Source organism: Pseudophryne corroboree, chromosome 8, assembly GCF_028390025.1.
Source record: "Pseudophryne corroboree isolate aPseCor3 chromosome 8, aPseCor3.hap2, whole genome shotgun sequence".
Taxonomy (NCBI): Eukaryota; Metazoa; Chordata; class Amphibia; order Anura; family Myobatrachidae; genus Pseudophryne; species Pseudophryne corroboree.
The window spans coordinates 257,492,128-257,513,404 of record NC_086451.1 but is presented as its reverse complement, the minus strand read 5'-3'; the positions used below and the strand labels follow the sequence as shown (position 1 = coordinate 257,513,404).

The following is a 21,277-nucleotide window of genomic DNA, read 5'->3' as shown; positions in this document are numbered from 1 at the left end:
AAGGTCAGGCATCGCAACCGACACAATTGGACTCTCCTTGTGGATTTGGGATTTCGAAGAACGCACAGTTCTTTGCGGTGCTTTTGCCAGCTTGAGTCTTTTCATTTTTCTAGCGAGAGGCTGAGTGCTTCCATCCTCATGTGAAGCTGAACCACTAGCCATGAACATAGGCCAGGGCCTCAGCCGTTCCTTGCCACTCCGTGTGGTAAATGGCTTATTGGCAAGTTTACGCTTCTCCTCCGACAATTTTATTTTAGATTTTGGAGTCCTTTTTTTTACTGATATTTGGTGTTTTGGATTTTACATGCTCTGTACTATGACATTGGGCATCGGCCTTGGCAGACGACGTTGCTGGCATTTCATCGTCTCGGCCATGACTAGTGGCAGCAGCTTCAGCACGAGGTGGAAGTGGATCTTGATCTTTCCCTAATTTTGGAACCTCAACATTTTTGTTCTCCATATTTTAATAGGCACAACTAAAAGGCACCTCAGGTAAACAATGGAGATGGATGGATACAAGTATACTTATGGATGGACGAGCGACTGCCGACACAGAGGTAGCTACAGCCGTGGACTACCGTACTGTTTCTGCTGCTAATATAGACTGGATGATAATGAGATGAAATTAATATATATATATATAATATCACTAGTACTGCACCAGGACAGGTATATATATTTATTATGTAATGACTGATGACGGACCTGCTGGACACTGTCAGCTCAGCAGCACCGCAGACTGCTACAGTAAGCTACTATAGTAGTATGTATCAAGAAGAAAAAAAAAAAACCACGGGTAGGTGGTATACAATTATGGATGGACGAGCGACTGCCGACACAGAGGTAGCTACAGCCGTGGACTACCGTACTGTGTCTGCTGCTAATATAGACTGGATGATAATGAGATGAAATTAATATATATATATATAATATCACTAGTACTGCAGCCGGACAGGTATATATATTTATTATGTAATGACTGATGACGGACCTGCTGGACACTGTCAGCTCAGCAGCACCACAGACTGCTACAGTAAGCTACTATAGTAGTATGTATCAAGAAGAAAGAAAAAGAAAAAACCACGGGTAGGTGGTATACAATTATGGATGGACGAGCGACTGCCGACACAGAGGTAGCTACAGCCGTGGACTACCGTACTGTGTCTGCTGCTAATATAGACTGGATGATAATGAGATGAAATTAATATATATATATATAATATCACTAGTACTGCAGCCGGACAGGTATATATATTTATTATGTAATGACTGATGACGGACCTGCTGGACACTGTCAGCTCAGCAGCACCGCAGACTGCTACAGTAAGCTACTATAGTAGTATGTATCAAGAAGAAAGAAAAAAAAAACCACGGGTAGGTGGTATACAATTATGGATGGACAAGCGACTGCCGACACAGAGGTAGCTACAGCCGTGGACTACCGTACTGTGTCTGCTGCTAATATAGACTGGATGATAATGAGATGAAATTAATATATATATATATATAATATCACTAGTACTGCAGCCGGACAGGTATATATATTTATTATGTAATGACTGATGACGGACCTGCTGGACACTGTCAGCTCAGCAGCACCGCAGACTGCTACAGTAAGCTACTATAGTAGTATGTATCAAGAAGAAAGAAAAAAAAAACACGGGTAGGTGGTATACAATTATGGATGGACAAGCGACTGCCGACACAGAGGTAGCTACAGCCGTGGACTACCGTACTGTGTCTGCTGCTAATATAGACTGGATGATAATGAGATGAAATTAATATATATATATAATATCACTAGTACTGCAGCCGGACAGGTATATATATTTATTATGTAATGACTGATGACGGACCTGCTGGACACTGTCAGCTCAGCAGCACCGCAGACTGCTACAGTAAGCTACTATAGTAGTATGTATCAAGAAGAAAGAAAAAAAAAAACACGGGTAGGTGGTATACAATTATGGATGGACGAGCGACTGCCGACACAGAGGTAGCTACAGCCGTGGACTACCGTACTGTGTCTGCTGCTAATATAGACTGGATGATAATGAGATGAAATTAATATATATATATATAATATCACTAGTACTGCAGCCAGACAGGTATATATATTTATTATGTAATGACTGATGACGGACCTGCTGGACACTGTCAGCTCAGCAGCACCGCAGACTGCTACAGTAAGCTACTATAGTAGTATGTATCAAGAAGAAAGAAAAAAAAAAAAAACCACGGGTAGGTGGTATACAATTATGGATGGACGAGCGACTGCCGACACAGAGGTAGCCACAGCCGTGGACTACCATACTGTGTCTGCTGCTAATATAGACTGGATGATAATGAGATGAAATTAATATATATATATATATAATATCACTAGTACTGCAGCCGGACAGGTATATATATTTATTATGTAATGACTGATGACGGACCTGCTGAACACTGTCAGCTCAGCAGCACCGCAGACTGCTACAGTAAGCTACTATAGTAGTATGTATCAACAAGAAAAAAAAAAAAAAACAACACGGGTAGGTGGTATACAATTATATATATATTATATACAATTATATATATATATATATATATTAAACTGGTGGTGATTAATTAAACTGGTGGTCAGGTCACTGGTCACACTATCAGCAACTTGCAAGTAGTACTCCTAAGCAGACAATCACAATATATACTGGTGGTCAGTGTGGTCACAATGGCAGTGTGGCACTCTGGCAGCAAAAGTGTGCACTGTACGTTTAAATATGTACTCCTGCTCTCAGACTCTAACTGCTCCCCACTGTCTCCCCCACAAGTCAGATATACAGTCACACTATCACTTCAGCAAGTAGTAGTATACTCCTCCTAATGCTCCCCAAAATTACTAAAGTAAATACTGTGTCTCTCTCTACTCTAGTCTCACTCTCTTCTCTATAAACGGAGAGGACGCCAGCCACGTCCTCTCCCTATCAATCTCAATGCACGTGTGAAAATGGCGGCGACGCGCGGCTCCTTATATAGAATCCGAGTCTCGCGATAGAATCCGAGCCTCGCGAGAATCCGACAGCGGGATGATGACGTTCGGGCGCGCTCGGGTTAACCGAGCAAGGCGGGAAGATCCGAGTCGCTCGGCCCCGTGTAAAAAAACCTGAAGTTCGGGCGGGTTCGGATTCCGAGGAACCGAACCCGCTCATCTCTAGCTAAGGCGTCAGTAGCCACTGGCACCACAATAGGTTGGTTCATATGAAACGATGACACCACTTTCGGCAGAAATTGCTGACGAGTTCTCAACTCTGCTCTATCTTCATGGAAGATCAAATAGGGGCTCTTGTGAGACAAAGCCGCTAATTCAGACACCCACCTTGCAGAGGCCAGGGCCAACAGCATGATCACTTTCCAAGTGACGAATTTCAACTCTACCTTACGTAAAGGTTCAAACCAATGAGATTGCAGGAGCTGCAACACCACGTTAAGATCCCATGGTGCCACCGGGGACACAAAGGGAGGTTGGATGTGCAGCACGCCTTTCACGAAAGTCTTAACATCCGGAAGGGAGGCCAATTCTTTTTGAAAGAAAATAGACAAGGACGAAATTTGTACTTTAATTGAGCCTAATTTTAAGCCCGCATCCACACCTGCTTGCAGAAAATAGAGAAAACGGGCCAGCTGAAATTCTTCCGTAGGAGCCTTCTTGGATTCACTCCAAGACACATATTTTCTCCAAATACGGTGATAATGTTTTTCCGTTACTTCTTTTCTAGCCTGAAGAAGTGTGGGAATGACTTCTCTGGGAATACCCTTTCAGGCTAGGATCCGGCGTTCAACCTCCAAGCCGTCAAATGAAGCCGCGGTAAGTCTTGATACACGCACGGCCCCTGCTGTAACAGATCCTCTCCTAGAGGAAGAGGCCAGGGATCTCCTACGAGCAATTCCTGAAGATCTGGATACTAGGCCCTCCTTGGCCAGTCTGGAACAATGAGGATTGTATGAACCCTTGTTCTTCTAATGATCATTATCACTTTTGGAATGAGTGGAATCGGAGGGAACACATATACCGACTGAAACACCCATGGTGTCACTAGGGCGTCCACCGCTATTGCTTGAGGGTCCCTCGACCTGGAACAATATCTCGGAAGTTTCTTGTTGAGGCAAGAAGCCATCATGTCTACTTGAGGAATTCCCCAATGACTTGTCACTTCTGCAAAGACCTCTTGATGAAGACCCCACTCTCCTGGATGGAGATTGTGTCTGCTGAGGAAGTCTGCTTCCCAGTTGTCCACACCTGGAATGAAGACCGCTGACAGAGCACTTACATGTCTTTCCGCCCAGTGGAAAACTTTTGTGGCCATTGCCGCTCTGCTCTTCGTTCCGCCCTGGCGGTTTATGTACGCCACTGCTGTTATGTTGTCCGACTGAATCAGGACGGGCAGATCGCAAAGAAGATGTTCCGCTTGTAGAAGGCCGTTGTAAATGGCCCTTAATTCCAGAATGTTTATGTGTAGACAAGCTTCCTGGCTTGACCATTTTCCCTGGAAATTTCATCCCTGAGTGACTGCACCCCAGCCTCGGGGACTCGCATCCGTGGTCACCAGGATCCAGTCCTGGATCCCGAACCTGCGTCCCTCTAGGAGGTGAGAGCTGTGCAGCCACCACAGGAGTGAGATTCTGGTCTTGGAAGACAGGATTATCTGTCGGTGCATGTGCAGATGGGACCCGGACCACTTGTCCAACAGGTCCCACTGAAACACTCATGGAATCTGCCAAACTGAATGGCCTTGTAGGCCGCCACCATCTTCCCCAGCAACCGAGTGCATTGATGAATCGACACTCTTGCTGGTTTCAGAATCTGGCTTCTGGACCACGAACAGGCTCGAATAGAAGCCTTCTCCCTGTTGCGACAAAGGAACCCTGACAATGACTTGATTTTGACACAATTTCCGTATTGCTTCACATACCACCTCCCTGTCCGGAGGAAAAGCTGGTAAGGCCGATTTGAAAAATTGGTGAGGGGGAACGTCTTGAAACTCTAGCTTGTACCCCTGGGGCACTATTTCCAAAACCCATGGGTCTAGGGCCGATCGAGCCCAGAACTGACTGAAGAGTTTGAGACGTGCCCCCACCGGTGCGGACTCCCGCAGAGGAGCCCCAGCGTCATGCGGTGAATTTGGCAGAAGCTGGAGAAGATTTCTGCTCTTGGGAACTTGCCACAGTCGGTGACCTTTTTCCCTTTCCTCTTCCTCTAGAAGCAAGGAAGGAAGACCCTCGCCCTTTTTTTAATGTATTGGGCCGAAAGGACTGCATCTGATAGTGTTGCGGTTTCTTTTGTTGTGCAGGAACATAAGGTAAAAAGGAGGACTTACCCGCGGTAGCCGTAGATACCAGGTCAGCGAGGCCGTCACCAAACAAGACACCACCTTTACACGGCAGAGACTCCATCGCCTTCTTAGAGTCAGCATCAGCATTCCATTGATGAATCCACAATGCTCTCCTAGCTGAGACTGCCATGGCATTGGCCCTTGATCCCAAAAGGCCAATATGCCTCGCAGCTTCCTTTAGGTAGGCTGCAGCGTCCCTGATATAACCCAGCGTCAAAAGAATGCTATCCCTATCCAGGGTATCTATCTCAGATGACAAGTTATCTGCCCATTTTTCAATAGCGCTACTCACCCACGCCGAAGCAACGGCAGGTCTGAGCAGCATACCCGTAGTGACATAAATGGATTTCAATGTATTTTCCTGCTTACGATCCGCAGGTTCCTTTAGGGCTGCCGTGTCAGGGGACGGAAGCGCTACCTTTTTGGACAGCAATGATAGGGCTTTGTCCACAGTGGGGGGGTGACTCCCATTTTTCCCTATTCCCAGAGGGGAATAGATATGCCACCGGAAATTCTCTTGGGAATCTGAAACTTCTTGTCAGGATTTTCCCAAACCTTTTCAAAAATAGCGTTCAGTTCATGAGAGGGAGGAAACGTTACCTCAGGTCTCTTTCCTTTAAACATACAGACCCTTGTATGAGGAACAGCAGGGTCCTCCGTGATATGTAACACGTCTTTTATTGCCACAATCATGTACTGAATGCTTTTAGCCAGTTTTGGATTTAATCTGGCATCGCTATAGTCGACACTGGAGTCAGAGTACGTGTCGGTATCCGTATTTGCTAACTGGGTAAATGAACGCTTTTGTGACCCCGAGGGGGTCTGAACTTGTGACAACACATCCTCCACGGATTTTTTCCATGCCTTGCTCTGAGACTCAGATTTATCTAATCTCTTATTAAACAAAGCCACATTCGCATTCAAAGCACTCAAAACATTTACCCAATCAGGAGTCGGCGGTGCCGACAGGGTCACTCCCACAGCCGTTTCTTTCCCTAATCCAGTCTCCTCCTGTGAAGAGCACTCAGCCTCAGACATGCCGACACACGTGAACCGACACCCACAAACACACTGGGCATATAGGGGACAGACCCACAGTAAAGCCTGTCAGAGAAACACAGAGGGAGTTTGCCAGCTCACAACCCAGTGCTTATCCTGGTTCTGAAATCCCTTATATAAAGCCTCAGACCCGTTAGCGCTTTTATAATTACATATACAGCATCAAAATAACTGTGCCCCCCCCCCCCCCCTGTTTTGCACCCTGTTACTTGTACAGCAGTGTAGAGGAAGGACCAGTGTCTCTGCAACTCTGTGAAGAGAAAATGGCGCTGATGAGAGCTGTGAGGGCTAAGCCCCACCCCCTTAATGGCACGCTTCAGCCCCGCTATTTTTTTAAAATATTTATACTGGCGGGGGTTCGGATTTACTGCCTATAGTCCATGTTGAGGATTTTTATGCTGCCCAGAGAGCCCCCCCTGCGCTCTGCACCCTGTAGTGCCGTCTATGTGTGGGAGCATGGCGCGCAGCGCGGCCGCTGTGCCGTACCTCAAAGCCGTCACTGAAGTCTTCAGATCTTCTTCTATTCAGCCGTCTTCTGACTTCTGGCTCTGTAAGGAAGGTGACGGCGGGCTCTGGGAACGAGCATCTAGGCGTACCTAGCGTTCAGACCATCAGGAGCTAATGGTGTACTGTAGCCAAAGAAGCAGAGCCTTGAAACTCACAGAAGTAGGTCTGCTTCTCTCCCCTAAGTCCCACGAAGCAAGGAGACTGTTGCCAGCAGTTCTCCCTGAAAATAATAAACCTAAAAAAAGTCTTAAACCTCATATAGTCTGAGGATTGTCCGTAAACTTAAACCATAACATCTTAACACTTAACTATAATAAATAAAGACACGGAGACTTGAATTTGGCAGAAAATGTTAGCTACAGTATTTATTTAAATGAACCATTAACTGATGAATAATTAAACTAAAGTATGGTGGCCAGAAAGAACGGCTAAAACAACCCTATCCCATGAACAAAAAACCTATCTTATAAAAAACTGAAGTAAACCTTCCAACAAACAATAGGTATCCGCTCAACCTCCATCTTGACTACCCACCCGTGAAGGTGATGAGGCTGCCCCCGTGAAGGTGGTCCAGCAGATGTAATACCAGTCAACGAAGGAGAGCGCACCTAAAAAACCAACCACCAAACGACCTCCAATCAACTCCTATAATACAACAAAAGTTAACTTGCCGTTCTTTCCCGCCAACAGCGAAGATCTGCCCAACAGCAACTACGCTCCGCCACCATACCCCTAACCCAAAGAACCAACCACCGAAAACAGATCCTCAAGGAAAATACCTAGTCCCTGCCTAGTCAAATGAACCCCATCCGGTCTAAACACTTAGAAGAACTGAAACTTGATCCGCTGGTGCCACACCACAGCACCGCCAAGAGCCACCACAAACTTAGCAACTGCGGAATTGACCTTCCGCCGAGAGGCATCGATCACCCTACAGTCCGCAACTCCACGCCAACACAACTGCGGCACTATACAGGACCAGACAAGTCTACAGCCCGGCCAAGCACCCGCAATCACCTGTAAGTCATGAACAATGGCCAATCTAAGATTCACTGTCTTCCTCCCCTCTCTGGCCCCGCACTGTGATGACAGAAGAATCCGGGGAGCCCTGCCCGCTGGAGCGGGGAGAGCTCCCAGGAAGCACGAGCGCCAGCCACGCACGCGGGTGCGCGCACGCGAAACAGGAGCCACCTGGAAGGGGCGGCCAGTGGATGAGCCACTGGCCGCTACCCTAAACAAAACCCCCTCATCATCTGGGGACCCCGGAGCGACTCTCAGCGGTGGAGTGTGCGGGGACCGCGTGCGCGCGCGTCCCCGAGCCGCCGCAGCCAGAGAGGGATTCCCGCCAGCGGGCACCCCCGCTGGCTCCCTCCTCCGACCGCCCGATCTCGTCCTCCGCCGCCCAGCGCCCCATCCCTCACCAGCTGCCGCTGCACCGGGAGAATCCCCTGGCGCCCGCGGCACAGCCAGCGCAGGAGTGGACGCACGCGCCGCCACGCATGCCCGCGCCTGGGCACCCGCAGCTGCGCCAGGAGACAGAGCACCGGCCGTGAGCGCAGTGCTCAGGCCCGGGGCCCGAGACGGAGAGGGGGCAGCAGAGCATAATGTGCAGGGGCACCAGCAGAGCGGCGGGGACGGGACATGGCGGCCAGCACGAAATAACCAGGAGGTAATGGGCAACAGAAAGGGGGACACAAGGTGGGCACAATATAAAATGCACCCAGGCCAGGCAAGTGAGTAAAAGCAATAAGGGGCAAGCAGCACAAACACAGGAGAAAGGGAGGTGAAGAGCACTCACCCCTACCACGATTACAGCAGAAGAGGCTGACCCAGCCCCTTTACCAGGCTTAAAAACCCTTTCCACCTACCCCCAACGTTCACTCCTATTGGCTAACAATAAACTCCCATAATGCCTTACCATCCTGCCCCCCAGACTAGCTGAGGTTTAACCCACTCCTCTCCTATTCTGTCAATTCGTTCTCCTTTTCAGAGAAACTCAGGAGAGCTCCTCAGAGTGCATCCAGTCTCACTGGGCACAGAATCTAACTGGAGTCTGGAGGAGGGGCATAGAGGGAGGAGCCAGTTCACACCCCTTTTAAAGTCTTAAAGTGCCCATGTCTCCTGCGGATCCCGTCTATACCCCATGGTTCTTGAAGTGTCCCCAGCATCCTCTAGGACGTAGGAGAAATATATTTTTTCAAATGTAGCATGCACTCAATTCAGTACAGGAGAGGGTGCGCTGAAACATTCCCTTGCTCCGAGCACCATGGCACCTAGCTACACCTCTGCACACAGACGCATACTCTGACACATTTTCTGTCTGTGAAGCATACTCTGTCACACAAACTGACGACCTATTGTGCCTGTGTGCCTCTCACACACAGACGCACACACAGACACATACTCCGTGTCTGTCACACACACTGATGCATACGCTGTGCCTCTCACACACACTGATGCACACTTTATGCCTCTCACACACACTGATGCATACTCTGTCTCTCACAGACATTGACGCGCACTCTGTGTCTCTCACACACTGATGCACACTCTCTCATGCACACTGGTGAACACTGTGCCTCTCACACACACTGACGCACACTGTGCCTCTCACACACACTGACGCACACTCAGTGGCGTAACTAGAAATTTTTCTCCCCCAAGCCAAAAAATCCTTTGGCGCCCCCCCCCCCATACCCCCCACAATTGGCACTAGTAAAGGGACAAATATGCGCGTGCCGCCAAAAAGGGGATGTGGCTTTGTTGAAATGGGCATGGCTTCGTGTAAAGGGGCGTGGTATTGCAGGAAAAGACTACCTTATACCCCAGTTTTGCAACCTGCACGCCCAGACATTGGCCACCACAGGAAAGAAAAATAATCCTGATTCATGCCCCTTACATTATTTCTAATTTTTCCTCCTTATAGTAATGCCCAGTATACATTATGCCACATACTGCAATGGCCTTAGCCATTATGCCACACACAATAATGCACATGACACAATATGCACACACTGTAATGCCCCCGACACATTATGCCACACACCGTAATGCCTGTGACACATTATGCCACACACCGTAATGCCTGTGACACATTATGACAGGAATCGCAATGCCCGTTATACATTATGCTACACACTGCAATGCCCCTGATACATTATAGCACATACAATACAATGTCTGTGACACAGTATGACACACACCACAATGATCCTGAGACATTATACCACATACCACAATGCCTGTGATATAGTATACAACACACCGTAATGCCTGACACATTATGACACACACCGCAATGTCCGTGATACATTATGCCAAACACTGCAGTGACCCTGAGACATTATACCACATACCACACAATGCCCGTGATATAGTATACCACACACCGTAATGCCCATTACACATTAAGTTCTACAGTAAGGCTTCCAATTACTTTTAAATTACCTGCTCGTTGCCAGGGGTTTCATGCTCTTGGTTCCATGCACGGTGCCAGGGGTTTTCATGCTCAGGGTGTCATGCTCGTTGCCAGGGGTTTCATGCACTGGGTGTCATGCTCGTTGCTAGGGGGTAGTGCTTGTTGCTAGGGCCATGCTCCCAGTGCCACATATGCCCCCAGTGCCAGATATTCCCCCACAGTGCCAGGTATATGCACCCAGTGCCAGATATTCCCCCTCAGTGCCTGCTCCCCCCAGTGCCAAATATTCCCCCACAGTGCCAGGTATATGCCCCCAGTGCCAGATATTCCCCCACAGTGCCAGGTATATGCCCCCAGTGCCAGATATTCCCCCACAGTGCCAGGTATATGCCCCCAGTGCCAGATCTTCCCCCACAGTGCCAGATATTCCCCCCAGTGCCAGGTATATGCCCCCAGTGCCAGATATTCCCCCCCAGTGCCAGGTATATGCCTCCAGTGCCATATCTTCCCCCACAGTGCCAGGTATATGCCCCCAGTGCCAGGTATATGCCCACAGTGCCAGATCTTCCCCCACAGTGCCAGGTATATGCCCCCAGTGCCAGGTATATCCCCCCCCCCAGTGCCAGATATTCCCCCATAGTGCCTGCTTCCCCCCCCCAGTGCCAGGTATATGCCCCCAGTGCCAGGTATATGCCCCCCAGTGCAAGGTATATGCCCCCCCCAGTGCAAGGTATATGCCCCCCCCAGTGCAAGGTATATGCCCCCCCCCAGTGCCAGGTATATATCCCCCCAGTGCCTGCTTTCCCCCCTCCCTTGTGTTGGAGGGACACGGAGCGCACATCACGCGCCCCCCTGTGTCCGTCCTGGCTCTCCCCCGGCCGGTCTAATAAAGGAAGTGCCGGTTCGTGAGCCAATCAGAGCTCACGAACGGCACTTCCTTTATTAGACCGGCCGGGGGAGAGCCAGGACGGACACAGGGGGGCGCGTGATGTGCGCTCCGTGTCCCTCCTTACAGGGCAGCTCAGCGGCGGAGGGAAGAGACCACAGATTGACATGCGGACGCTCGTCCGCATGTCAATCTGTGCAAAGTCAGTGGCGCCCCCGCAGCCCCTCGCCCCCAAGCCACCGCGAGGACTGCGGGGGCAGTAGTTACGCCACTGCGCACACTACATGCCTCTAAAACACTGACACATACTCTGTTTCTCCCACACACACTGACACACACTCTGTGCCTCTAACACACACTGACACATACTCTGTGTCTCTCACACACACTGATGCACACTACATGCCTCTAACACACTGACACATACTCTGTGTCTCTTACACACTGATGCACACTCTGTGCCTCCAACACACACTGACACATACTCTGTGTCTCTCACACACACTGATGCATACACTGTGTCTCTCACACACACTGACGCACACTCTGTGCCTCTAATACACCCTGATGCACATTCTATGCCTCTCTCACACACTGACGCACACTACATGCCTCTAACACACTGACACATACTCTGTGTCTCTCACACACACTGACAAACTCTGTGCCTCTCACATACACTGACGAACACTCTTTGCGTCTCAAACACACTGATGCATAGTCTGTCTCACACACATTGACGCACATTTTGTGTCTCTCACGCAAACTGATGCACACTCTCTCATACACACTGATGCGCACTATGCCTCTCACACACACTGACACACTATATGCCTCTAATAGACTGACACATACCCTGTGTCTCTTACACACTGATGCACACTCTGTGCTTCTAACACACACTGACACATACTCTGTGTCCAGAGGTGTATCTAGTGGTCCGAGCGCCCCTGGCAAAGTAAGGGGCTGCCTTCCCCCCCCTCTCCTCCACACACACACATTTGGAATAAGGTGTGAGTATTGGAAATGGGGCATGGTCTTGTGGGGGAAAGGCGTGGACACAATAGTACTTCCAATTCAAATTATGCCGCACAGTAGTATCTCGTATTCACCTTACATCGTCCCTCCCCCCTAACCCTAACCCACCTTTCCCACAGCCTGACCTTAACCCCCCCAAGAGCCTCTTCAGTGGTGCCTAACCCTAACCCACCCTTCCTAATCTCCCTCCCTGCAGCCTGACCATAACCCTCCCAGCCCTCGCAGCCTAACCCTAACCCTCTCACGTGGCTTGCCAGTGGAGACTTTGGCACCAACTCGATCCGGATTTTGACATTCTGCATTGCTATCTATGTTGGGATGCCAGCATCAGCATTCCGAGCAGTTTCGGGATGCTGGCGTCAGCTTTCCGACCGCCAGGATACCGAATGCCGACATCTTGACTGCATCCCGAATGAAATGCTAATGAGATGCTGTGAGATGAGCCTCAAATTGACCCAGCCATTAACCAAACACCATTAGTTGGATGGTAGAAGTGCTTCCTGTTAGAAAAAACATCAGGGTGCCATCACTTCCAAGATAAAATGATCAATTATACAATTAACTGATATACATTTCCTTGAACCTGGCCTTGAAATAGGTAAGATATGTATATTCTTTATTACACTCAACAAGTTAAAGTTTTCGCTTACTTACTACTTACTTACATCTAACATGCATGAAAATCGTGTAGTTTTCCAGGTCCCTTCTCCCAAACACTGACACTTTTTTATTATCTTCAACAACAAATAGATCTATAGCACTGTGCTATATGACAATTGGTGTGTATCTGGTGAGAGTTTGTTACTGCCGGCACTGCGCCGGTGTCCCTCAGCACCGTACTGCACTAGTGATCAGACTAGTGTCTGGCAACACCGCACTTGTAATCATACTCAAAATAAACTACAGTTCCCAGCAGCCCGTCTCATAAGCAGGTTCTTCTTCTGTTTGTTCAATAGCCTAACTTCCTCCTCTATCTCTGGCCTAATATAGTAATTCCTCAGCTTACCGGCTCCATTCATCATTTGTCCAATACCAGGGTCTTGAAGTTGATCTTGCCTAATCTGGCCCTCCTTCAATTTTTCCAAACCTTCCATCTCCAGCAAATTGATCCAACAGTAGTATAGTGGAAGTGCTTCAGGAGTTGCTCCTAGTGCACCCACTTGTGCATGCTTTATATGATTCTCTATTTGTAGGATGCGGCACATTCCACAAACTTCTCCAGCCGGTATCTCAATCCATTCATCGTCCTCCTTCCCTTCTGCTGACTGCCCTGGGATTCTCCATAACGAATCTGCATCAACATTGTTCACCCCTGGCCGATATTTCAGAGAGAAGTCGTACAGGGCCAGGGCGGCCAACCAGCGGTGCCCCGTCGCATCCAACTTGGCGGTAGTGTGTACATAAGTAAGGGGGTTGTTGTCAGTGTGAACTTCGAATTTGGCTCCATATAGATAGTCGTGAAATGTATCCACGATGCACCATTTTAACGCCAAGAATTCAAGTTTGTGCGTAGGATATCGCTTTTCACTGTCTGATACCCCTCTGCTGGCAAAAGATACAGGCCGCAATTCCTCCTGATGTCTCTGATATAACACGCCTCCTAAGCCCTCTATGGAATCATCAATATGTAGGACATAGGGTAAATTGGGATTTGCATAAGCTAATACAGTGGCACCCGTTAAGCTCTCTTTTAGGGCATTAAAAGACCTTTCACATTCACCTGTCCACCTTTCTCTGAATGGTTCATTAACCTTGTATAGATCACCACTCCTTGTGTCCTTGAGGTCTTTCTCCCTGTCATAGACAAGTATCCCTTTGTTAAGTCAGTTAGTGGTTTAGCAGTAGCTGAATAATTCGGAACAAACCTCCGGTAATAGCCACAAAACCCAAGGAACGATCTTAATTCCTTCAGCTTAGTAGGGTGCGGCCAGTTGGTCACTGCTTTGACCTTGTCCGTAGCTACTCCATCCTTACTTACTATGTGCCCTAGGTACTTGACATCTTAACTGGCATAGGTGGCATTTATCTACTGATAGTTTCAGGCTGCCTTCAATCAACCTGTCTAACACTTTTAGAAGGCATTGGTTATGTTCTTCTATAGTCGCCCCGAAGACAATTATATTGTCTAGATACACAATTACCTCCCGATAATTCAAGTTACCTATCGTCTTTTCCATTGTCCGTTGAAAGGTTGCCGGTGCTCCCTTCACTCCCTGTGGCATTTGGAGAAATTCGTAAAATCCTAAGGGACATATAAATGCAGTCTTTTCTCGATCCTGAGGGCACATCGGTATTTGGTAATACCCATTTCTTAAGTCTAGAACAGAGAATATAGTACTTCCTTGTAGACAGTCTAAGGCTTCATCGATCCTGGGCACCGTATACTGATCTGTCACTGTCCTTTGATTCAATGTTCGATAGTCAATGCACATTCGTATATTGCTAGTTTTTTTCGAGCGATGACAATTGGAGAGGGATAATGGCTCTTTGACTCCATGATTACCTGATTCTCCAATAGTCCCTTCAGGTGTTTCCTCATATCCTCGAAATCCACGGGGGCTATACGCCGGGACCGTTCTCGAAAGGGAGTAGTGTCTGTGAGGACGATATGATGCTCCACCCCTTTTGCTCGACCTAGGTCCCACTCCCCAGTAGAAAAAGCTTGCTCTCGGTGTTCCAACTCCTCAATTAACTTATGTTTTTCCTCAGATGGCAGTTCACTTCCCCGAAATCAAATATCAAATTTGTTGATGGTCTCCCCTTGTTCCTCTTCAATTTGCACACCATAGGAGTAATTAGGCATAACAGCCAATTCATCATGTTTACTTAGCCATTTCAAAAGGATGGGATATATCCTGGTATTGGTTCCAATAATTAACGGTGGCTCTCCTCTCTCCTGTGGAACTCCTGGGCAAATCAACGAAATTAAGGGCACTTGGAGTCTCTCTGTCTCGTCTTCACACTCTTGTCCACATTCTATCATCACTTCGACATATCCTAAGTAAGGATATTTCTCCACGCTAAGACCCCATATGACTAACCCGGACAGGAGTTTAATTGGTACATCCGGGATGTTCGTCCTATACCAATCTTCAAAGATTATTGATACTTGAGAGCCACTATCAATCAAGATATCACAATTATGCCCATCTATCTGGGCAGTCATTATCGGGGCTGGTCCCATTAACCCTTCAGGAAGGATCCCATTCCACCACGTGCTCCCCGTTGCACAATGTCCAACCTATAGAAGGCCTGTGTGGGGTCCACGGGCCTCCCCCGTCCAATTCCCTGGTCAGTATCTTCCCTACCAGAGCTGTTATTAGGCACTCGGGAGATATTTTGATTAAGATTACACTCAAAAGCCCTATGTCCAAACCTCCCACACTTGAAACATCCTCTATTTGAGAATGTGTTCCTCCTTCCTCTTACATTCTCATTGGGAGAGTTATTCTGGGAAGAACTGTGAGCATTGTGGGTAGCTATAAACTGATCTATCTTTTTGTTTTGTTCTTCCATCATTTTTAATAGTTTATCCTCCAGGGAATTGATCTCTGTTGTAGACTGTACCACTTTAACCTTCTTTATTGTCTTCTCTCGCATCTCTATTAACGCTTCTTCCTGCTTTACCTCCTTCAACAACTCATTGAAAGTAGGAGCAGGTTCTCTTGTTCCAGAGCATCTCAGCTTCTGTGCAACCGAGTCCGTAGTCAAAGCCCCTTGGAGCAGCTGTTTCATACGACTCTTATCCACTTCTTCTCGGCTTATTCCTCCCTTATCCACAATTTTGTATAATAGTTTATCCACCCGAATCACATATGAACTTAGTTTCTCCCCAGGATCCTGAAATGTATGGTGTAGTCGAGATATTAAGTCCCCTACATCTTCCAGCGTACCGTAAACGTAATCTAGGGCTTCAAGATATGTCTCAAAAGTAGTGTTGGGATTGCTTCGCCTAGCCACTTGCACTATTCCCATAGCGGGACCCCGGAGACTCTCTACCACCCTCTGACGTTTGATCTGATCCGGGCACTGCCATTCTTCTGCCTGTTGTACTGCAGCCTCTTTCCAAGCTTCATATGGTTCTTCCCCTGTAGGTACAGGTATAATGCCCGAAAAAATTCTTAGCCTACGATAACTCCCCTCGTAGTGCCACCTTTCTAGTTGGGAAACAACTCGATCTACTATCGTTTCAAATTGTCCACCCGTTACGTTTGAATTTCCTTTCGCCTTCTCTGAGATGTTCACAGGGGCTCCCGAAGGGCCAGCATCATCTACTTCATTCTCTTTCCTAACAGGTAATATGATGCGCCATTTCTTCCCCATACTCTCATCTGCCATCATCATATGTGGTATCAAATTAGCATCTGGTTCCTTTTCTATTTCTATTAATATGGCAACTGATTCTCCCGCTTCTCCCCTCCGTTTATCCACTATTATGGGTCAAGTCATTCCATACAGAGCGCCAGTCTTACCAACCACATCCTCATCAGAGAACCCTACAAAGTCTCCCCCTATTACTATACACCTATTGGGGTGCTTCTTCTTCGTCTGACCCCATACATATACATCTTCCCCTGTCAGTACTTCCATAATCTTCAGATATTGCTACCCAACCTTGTGTTTTACTGGCTCTACTCAGGATCTCAGCAGTGCCTCCACTTTGTAACCCCCTTGCTCTGCTCTGGGGTAGCTGTTCGAGAGAGTTACTATCAACTACCTTTGTGCCTCCACCCAAACTATTAACTATTGTGTTATATCACCCGGCTTGTTTGGGTAAGCCGTATCTAATGTGTATGCGCCTATGTGTATAGATAATGCATTACACACAATCCAATAATTCATTTACCTGTTTTCTCTCCATTAGGCCTGTCGTTTCCCCTAGCAGAAGAGTCAGGCAGTGGTAAGTATAACAGCTTTATTGTACAACTATAGTTGGGTTATCAGCGTCAATAAATTCTTTAGACCGTTCCAACAAACATTCCCACCTATATAATAATTATTACACAAGTTAATCACTATATTCTCCCCGTCCTATACAATGTATTCGCATGCAGTACAAAAAAAATACCTCTGGTACCATATCAGATCTTTTAAAAATGAGATCGACCCGGGTGTTTATACAAACATTCGTGCACTGTTGGGGCCCATGGTTTCCGAGTTGTTACATGCTACAGTTATACTGCCTCAGTTATAGAATATATCCACCTTGGACTGCTTCCTTTACTTTACTCAGCGATGACACTGTTATTATAACTCACGTTTCCTCTTAACCTCCAGTTAGGGTTAATTTTCCACCCTGACTGGTCGGGCTGGTTATTACTGACTTTCCTCTCTGATGGTAAATGGTCACCAGCTGGCTATATCAAAGCATATACACATCCTATTGTCCCTGACATCTATCCAGATTTAGTATCATCAGTTTCTCTGTGTCGTGAGGCTTTACTAGTAAAGTCTATCATTACTCTCAGGCGTTTCTATCTTTTCGTTATGCTGGTAGATAAGGGAAACGGTATGACTTCAGTTCGCTAAATAGTTACTTCTCTTTCAGTCTATAGCTGCCCCTCCTTCAGGAATGTTTCTATTTCAATAGCTATCCCGATGTGGGTGCTTCCTTTTGCAGCTTTCTACTTTAACAGGCTCTACAGTTCTGGGCTTTCAGTCTATATGTGACAATAGTGCACCTGTAGCATCTCTGGGTATGTAGTATATAATCGGCCACAGTCTATATAGTAATGTGTAGTCTGTAACTGGCCACAGTCCATATAATACTGAAGAATGCTAATGGTGACTCTAAAATTAAAATTCAATTGAAAAGATTTATAATATATACAGTTAATGCAGTGAGGATTGAAGCATTTGGCACTTTAGTACTGAAGGAGTTAACTTGTTAGGGGGAAGCGACACAATGGATAGTTGCTCACCTCTGGTAGCTCCCCCGAATCCTCCTGTTCCTCTTGTTCCTCTACGCTCTGCCTCTCCACCCCCTCTGTCTGATTATTGTAAGACAGATAGTGTAGGTACCTCTTGTTGTAGTTCTTGTACCAATCAGTGAGTCCTCAGCACTGACAGGATCTAACTCCTCACCGTTCTCCCTCTTACTCTGGTTGCCTGCGCCTCTACTGCACAGCTCTCTGGCTGTCCAACCTCGCCGTCACCGGGACTGCCTCTCCGCCAGGGGCTATTTGTCTGCCTGCAGCGTTCTCCAGCCTCACTGTCACCGAGACTACCTCTCTGCCAGCGTCTCCGTACCCTGCTCTCTGCTCTGTCACTGGAGCTGCCCGCCGGGATGCTGCGTCTCTCACAGGTACCGTTTGTGGGGGACTAACTGTCACAGCATGCGCAGGGGCCCCTTTCCCTTCACTCCTCATGCTCTCCCCAACGATCTCCTGGCCTCATGGCAATCTAGAAACTTCTCCCCACATACTGCAGTACATGAGGTTAACTCCTTCACCTCATACCCTATGTAATATGACAGACTACATATGCATATGTATACACAATATATTACAATATATATATATTAAAATTACCAGTTACACACACACTGACAAACAAAGGGGGTCATTCCAACCTGTTCGCACGCTGCCATTTTTCGCAGTGCAGCAATCAGGTCACTACTGTGCATGCGTATGCACCGCAATGCGCAGGCGCGTCGTATGGGTACAAAGCGATCATTGCTGAGCGATGGATTTAACAAAGAATCCATTCGAACAGCCGATCGCAAGGAGATTGATAGGAATAAGGTGTTTATGCGTGTCAACTGACCGTTTTCTGGGAGTGTTTCGGAAAACGCAAGCGTGTCCAAACGTTTGCAGGGCGGGTGTCTGACGTAAATTCCGGGACCAGACAGGCTGAAGTGATCGAAAGGGCTGAGTAAGTTCAGACCTACTCAGAAACTGCATAAAAGGTTTTTGCAGAGCTCGGCTGCACAGGCGTTCGCACACTTGCAAAGCGAAAGTACACTCCTCTATAGGCGGCGACTATCTGATTGCAGCGCTGCAAAAAGTAGCTAGCGAGTGATCAACCCCCAATGTGCCTCTCACACACCCTGATGCACATTTTATGCCTCTCACACACACTGATGCACACTATATGCCTCTAACACACTGACACTAACTCTGTGTGTCTCTTACAAACACTGACGAACACTCTATGCCTCTCACATACACACTGACACACACTCTATGCCTCTTACATACACCTATGCATACTCTTACACACACCAACTCTTTGGAGGGTTAATGTTAATCCTTTGGACTGTCTAGTTTCCTTCTACCTGTGCTGTCTTGTAACACAGACTTGTAGAGATCGCAAGGCAAAACCATGCCTTGTAAGTGATTGCTCCTTTAAAAAAAGTCAGAGATCGGCTGGCATCTCGCACTTTCGGCAATCTCGGGAGTCATTACATCTGGCCCTTTGTCTCTTTCACACAGTAACACACTCTGGGGGTTATTCAGACCTGATCGTAGATGTGCTAGATCTGACATGTGGGGGGGCAGCAATGTTTTCGCACCCGCCAAGTAGCTCCCTGCCTGCGCAGCCTAGCTGCGCTGGCAGGTGGCTATGCACCATGTTCCGGTTCACAGTGGCTGCATATGACATCACGCAGCTACCGAAGCCTGCCCCAGCAACAGTCTGGACACACCTGTGTTGTCCAGGCCGTGTCGCCCCAATGCGGTTCTAACACCATTGGCACACACCCTCACACCCCCGCCCTTCCCGGGACTGCCTCTGCCTGTCAATCAGGCAGAGGCGATCGCATCAGTGACATGCTCTTGCACCTTACTGGGTACGCACGCATAGTGCAGCCGCTGTGCGAGCGCACTACAGAGAGGGCATCAGGCCGTTGCTGTGATCGGGTTTGAATTAGGCCCTCTGTGTCTTTCACAAACACCAACGAACACTGTTTCTCTCATACACACTGACGAACACTTTGTGTCTCTAACACACACTGATACGTACTCTGTGTCTCTCACACACACTGATGCATGCTCTGTGTCTCTCATACACACTGATGCACACTATGGGGGTCATTCTGACCTGATCGCTCGCTGCAGTTCATTGCTGCGCAGTGATCAGATCAGATTGGCGCATGCGCTGGTGCCGACGACTGTTGTTGCCTAGCGATCGCTTCTACCTGATTTACAGGCAGAGGCGGTCGCTGGGCGGGAGGGGGCGGCACAGTGGCATGTGGCCGCCGTTTTGTGGGTGCGGTTCAGCCAACGCAGGCGTGGCCAAACCATGTGGGGGGCGGGCCACAGCTGCTGCGACTCGGGCAGCGCCGAGTAACTCTCGGGCAGCCGCAGGAGCTGCGCTGCCTGGGAGTTACTCTTCAAGTACAAAAGCATTGCCACTATGAGATGCTTTTGTACTTGTACGGGAAGGAGGGGCCTGACATGCAGGGCAGAAGTAGCCCTGTGCTGGGCGTCCCCCCGCATGTCAGTGTAAGTGATCGTAGCTGTGCTAAATTCCTCTCACACACTCTTTGCCTCTAACATACACTGACATCTGTGCCTCTCACACACACTGGCACACACACTATTCATCTCACACACACACACTGATTCAAACTATTTGTCTTTCACACACAATGGCACTCGCTCTGTGCCTTTCCACACGCTGACACACATCTGTGCCCTCACACACTCTAAGCCTATGCACACCATTTGCCTCTAACACAGACTGACAAATACTCTGTGCCTCTCACACACATGGACACACACTCTGTTCCTCTTACACACACACTGATGCCCACTCTATGCCACTCATATTCACTGATGCACACTCTGCACCTCTCACACACACTGACAAAAACTCTGTGCCTCTCACACACTGACACACAGTTGTAACAGGTAAGTACTATTATTGTGTTGTGCAGGTGCAGGTGGAAGTACCTGGATTGTTCACCTGGAATCACCTCTGTTCACCCGGAATCACCTCTGGAACCGGATCTCACTACTGAACCCTAGGCAGAGGAACGAGGAACCCCAACCCCAGACA

General features: G+C 48.1%; 1 long non-coding RNA gene across 3 annotated transcripts in view; it reads right to left on the bottom strand.

The window, feature by feature from the left end:
- LOC134947694 (uncharacterized) overlaps positions 1-18,677 on the bottom strand; it is a 54,053-nt gene extending 35,376 nt beyond the window's left edge. For all 3 annotated transcript variants that reach the window (XR_010182699.1, XR_010182701.1, XR_010182700.1), the window contains exon 1: positions 18,199-18,677. This is a non-coding gene — a long non-coding RNA (uncharacterized LOC134947694). The remainder of the gene's footprint in view (positions 1-18,198) is intronic.
- Positions 18,678-21,277: the final 2,600 nt, after the last annotated feature.